Source organism: Ostrea edulis, chromosome 1 (assembly GCF_947568905.1).
Source record: "Ostrea edulis chromosome 1, xbOstEdul1.1, whole genome shotgun sequence".
Taxonomy (NCBI): Eukaryota; Metazoa; Mollusca; class Bivalvia; order Ostreida; family Ostreidae; genus Ostrea; species Ostrea edulis.
The window spans coordinates 70,123,014-70,128,462 of NC_079164.1; positions in this window are offsets into that span (position 1 = coordinate 70,123,014).

Genomic DNA, 5,449 nt, shown 5'->3' on the forward strand with positions numbered 1-5,449 from the left:
CAATGCACCTGGGACCACCGACCTTCCGAAAGTAAACTGGGAAACTTTCTCGCTTACCTACGCGAGCGAGATTCGAACCCACGCCGACCAAAGGTAAGGGGCCGTGTGATTTTGAGTGCGATGCTCTAACCACTCTGCCACGAGGCCTTCTTAGTCACCAAACACACAACTATTAACCCTCGAAAGCCTATACAGGCACACAAGATCTTTCACTCAAGGGGGCTGGGTTGTAGCAGCCAATTTCGACATTTAATTTTTTCCACCAATTTGTACACGTTATCGCGTGTTACGTCGTAGTTTTAAGGGCACATATATTTCTTGTGTATGTACGAGCTCGCTGGGAAGAATGTGGGTATGTTGCTGTTTCTCTGGACATTGTACTAAACTGCTGTTTTCTAGAGAAACTACATATTCGTTAAGACAATGATGAACACTAGCACATTCCATAGATGGAAGGTGATGACAACGAACAGTGACCAATCTCACAACTCCTATAAGCAATGCAAAATAGATAGTTGGGCAAACACGGACCCCTGGACACACCAGAGGTGGGATCAGGTGCCTAGGAGGAGTAAGCATTCCCTGTTGACCGGTCACACCCGCCGTGAGCCCTATTTCCTGATCAGGTAAACATAGTTATCTGCAGTCAAAATTAGTGTGCCAAGAACGACTTAACAATCGGTATGAAACACGTCAGACAGCATTTGACCCAATGATAGGTTGTATTGACGAACTAGATCGTAATAACGACCATAGATTTGTTTCTTTTCATTATGGACGGTGGCCAGTACAGTCTTTGTTAATCTTAATGAAGGTTTCCACTTACCTAACCACTTAAGCTGTCTTCCGACGACAATTCATATTCCCTATATTTTAGTGACCATTTAGAGATCCGAAATTCGAAAGCAACTCCAACAGAAAGAATGGATATCGTTAATCCGATTTATTGATTGCAATTTTTCAGTTATCTGGTGGCGCCCAGTTTTTTATCGGTGGAAGAGAGAACCCAGATACAATATACCTGGGAAGAGACCACCGACCTTCCGAAAGTGTACTGAGAAACTTTCTCACTTACCGGCGCGAGCTAGTTTCAGTACTAAATTTATCAAGATTTACACTCGCATTATTCACCATAATTAGGAAATGGCTCTAATTGGAATTGTTAACTTAGATTGATTGATTGTTTAACGTCCCACTCGAGAATTTTTTCACTAATATGGAGACATCACCATTGCGGGTGAAGGCCTGAAAAATGTCGGCCCTTGCTCACTACACAGGGACTTTATAAAAACACAGATACAAACAGAACAATAAGGGGGTAAGATACACAGCACTAATGCAGATGGGAAGCATAACATGCATATATATACAGGGACTGTATAAAACACAGATACATTTAGAAGAGTTAAGGCTTAAGGTAAGATACACAGCACTAACAGAGTTCGAAAAGTAAAATTTGACGGGTGACAATGATAGTTTCGATTAAAGATTTAAGACTTAGTCAGACAGAGTCGTCCACTTATGCTTCATACTTAGATATCTTATTGAAAGTAGACATTAACGGCAAACTGACAACTCAACTGTATGACAAACGGGATGATTTCAGCTTCTCCATCGTCAACTTCCCATATTTATTTAGCAATATTCCATTATCACCTGCATATGGTATTTATATATCTCAACTGCTTACTCCTCCTAGGCACCTCTGGTGTGTCCAGGGATCCGTGTTTGCCCAACTATCTATTTTGTATTGCTTGTAGGAGTTATGAGATTGATCACTGTTCGTTATCTTCACCTTGCATATGCAAGAGCTTGTTCTGCGTATAGTCAGTTAAGCTACTGACAAACAAGTTGATGGTACAGGGGTTTCAACAGTCCCGATTGAAGTCAGCATTTCTCAAATTCTATGGTCGTTATAACGATCTAGTTCGTCAATACAACCTCGCATTGGGTCAAATGCTGTCTGACGTGTTTCATACCTATTGTTAAGCCGTTCTTGGCTCACTGATTTTGATAACTCCGTTTACCTGATCAGGATATAGGGCTCACGGCGAGTGTGACCGGTCAACACGGGGTGCTTACTCCTTCTAGGCACCTGATCTCACCTCTGGTATATCCAGGGGTCCGTGTTTGCCCAACTATCTATTTTGTATTGCTTACAGGAGTTATGAGATTGATCACTGTTCGTTATCTTCACCTGGCCTTGCACTTGCAGGAGATGCTGGAGTCTAAATGAGCTAAATGTACAATTTACTTCCCCACACCAATTTAGGATATAATTTGAGAATGAAAAATTTCTGACATCATTTGGCAGAGGAATCCAGAGCTTTGCTGCCTCATATTTGAAAGATGTAAAACGTATACGGTACCAATTTTGATGCACCAGATGCGCAATTCGACAAATAATGTTTCTTCAGTGATGCTCAAGCCCAAATTTTGGAAATTCCAAATAACAATAAACTTGTAAGAGCTAAAAGGAAAACTAGATTACTAAAAACTGGAGCCAAATTCGTCCAAGGATATGAGTTATGCATGAGGGAGATAATCCTTAATTTTGAAATGAATTTCTAAATTTTATCCTAGCATTTTAAATTTACATCCCTATTTCAAGCTAGTAACGAAGCTACTCGACTGTAGAGACCCTCGGAGACTAACAGTCCACCAGCAGAGGCCTCGACGCAGGGGTCGCAATGTAAAACTTAAACGTAAACTTTTACTTAAACCTGATCCCACCTCTGGTGTGTCCAGGGGTCCGTGTTTGCCCAACTATCTATTTTGTATTGCTTGTAGGAGTTATGAGATTGATCACTGTTCGTTATCTTCACCTTGCACGGTACCAATTTTGATGCACCAGATGCGCATACCTGGTTCTTGATTTGGGTATTTCAGCTGTATTTGTGTATCTAAAATCATATGAATGGGTTTTGAAGTCTTGTAGGAAAATTAAACTAATTTTGTTAATGATTTTAAAAGTTTCCAGAGGTATTGTTCGCATTCTCCTGTTTTTAAATGATGGCTATTTTGATTGATTTAAATAAATTTTCATACGTGCTTTTGTAAACATCATTAAAAAAATCTTAAAGCTCTTTCCTGTATCTTTTCCATTTTGGACCTTTCCGCGGGTATCAAAATTTTTTACCCTGTGACCTTTGAGTTTGGCCCAAATTTTAAAAACTATCCTTCCTAATAACTTTAGAACAGTGAGTACTAAAGCTTTGATATTTCACATGACTATTCCTAGTGACAAGACCTTTCCGTGGGTACCAAAACTGTTGACCTTGGAGTCTGACCTACTTTTTAAAAAAAAGAACAAAAAACCTTGTTAATAACTTTTTAACAGTAAGTGCTAGGCCTTTTATAGAACTTATGAACTACAGAAGTTAGAGTATCCCTATTTTAAAACGTGCTACAAATATTGAGCGCTTCCATATTTATTTCCTTATTCTACTGGTACCAAGATATTTATCCTTGTGACCTTGGCCATCTTTGGAATTGGCCATTATCGGGGGCATTTGTGTTTCACAAACACATCTTGTTGAATAAATAAAATGTGCCAATTCGTTTCTTCTATCCGTGATTTTACGGGGGGAAAATGTAGTCTCGAATCAACCTTAAGGAAAATTCAAGAACGAGGCATTACAATTAGGTTTATAAGCAATCGCACATTCTGACCGCCGCGGTGGCCTAGAGGTAAGAGCGTTCGCTCCGCATGGGGATGGCCGGGGTTGGAATCCCGGCCGCGACAGACTTAAATCATTAAAACAGGTAGTGGCAGTTTCATCGCCTAACACTCGGCATGAGTTGTGAATGTCACGGGTCCTTGGAGATGATCTTAAAAACGGATGTCCTGTGGCACGCTAAACCCTCACTGCTCAACGACCGTAAGCGCCAAACATAGGCCTAAAGTTTGCAGCCTTTCATCAGCAATGGTGAGGTCTCCATATGAGTGAAAAATTCTCGTGAGGGACGTGAAATAATATAAAATTAATCAAATACATAAAAAAATATTGATATAATGAAGGTGACTCAGGTGAGCGATGTGGCCCATAGACTTCTCGTCATAAACTATAAGCAGTTACTGATTTGCACAAACTCTTACTGGCTGGTCTGTGGGACATAAGATCGTGAATTGGAGTTCTCTTTACGACTCCATCTTGGGAAGTTTCTTGCTGAAATTGGAGACTGACTCAAAATGACTTTGATTAACTCCCAGGGAGGAGGAAATATGCTGAGTTTTCAACCTCTATTGCTCCTCGTCTAGCTTAACAAACAGCTCAAGGGCTGGACAGGCATTATCCCGCTATACGGTTATTATCATGGAGATGCTGGTCACACTCCTAGCGACAAGACTTTGTCGTTCAGAAGTACGTGGATTGATTGATTGATGTTTCTCGCCACACTCAACAATTTCTCAGTTATCTAGTGGCGCCCAGTTTTTTATTGGTGGAAGAGAGAACCCAGATACAATGTACCTGGGAAGAGACCACCGACCTTCCGAAAGTATGTCTTTAGGTCTGCAGCCCGGTGAAAGGTTACTTCCTTTTCCAAACAGAAAGGGCACAGAACTCTCAGGATCCTATGAGGGGCTAGTGCTTAATGCTCCTTTGGTTTCCGCCTTGTGTTGAATTTCTGGGATATCGGAAGAACATTCTGGAAAATCAACATGGAATTGATAGGAAGGTAATGAAGATATTTATTAAGTCTTGATATATCACACCATTATCATAATATTTGTATTGATGACATGTAGCTGCATAACTGTAGCTCTCTGAAAAAATATTGTGACGGAACAGAGAGATACAGATCAACCCCTTATAAAACCCTTTAATTTACGGCACACAAAAAAGCTGCGCACGGTTGAGGTCTGATGTTGTATTCTTGTTTTGCTGTTTCATGAATTTAATATAAAAAAATTCTTAAAAGCGTTCTACTATACTTGTGTCCAAACATACCTTCAAATTTTCATTAAAGCCCAATGTGACCCGAAATCTCAGTTTTGAATGATTTCATGTATTGACGTCGCCATGTTAAGTAGCTGGTCAATTCAATTCTACAGTGACCACGAAGTGTTTTCTCCAGGGAGTGAAAAATCAGCAATGCGTAGACAGTGTGCTTGAAATATTGTTGGTCTTGTCTGGAGGAATTGAAGTTAATCTCAACATGTGTTTATACAGGTTTTTATAGATGTTTGGCGTGTTGACTTATTGTAGATTATTCTTCTTAGATGTAGTCCCATCTGTTTTCATCATTTTGTTGAGCGTCATATTTTAACACTTCATTGTCTCTCAATCGATCAATAACACTGAATTATCTATGACTTTTTCCACTTTGTCTATTAGCAGTACGAAGAGAAACGTTTCTGAAATCACCAAATGACCACTCTTCTTGTTCAAGTACCAGTGATCACAAACAGACCATTTTGGTGCATTGACAGTTCAACTGTGAAAAT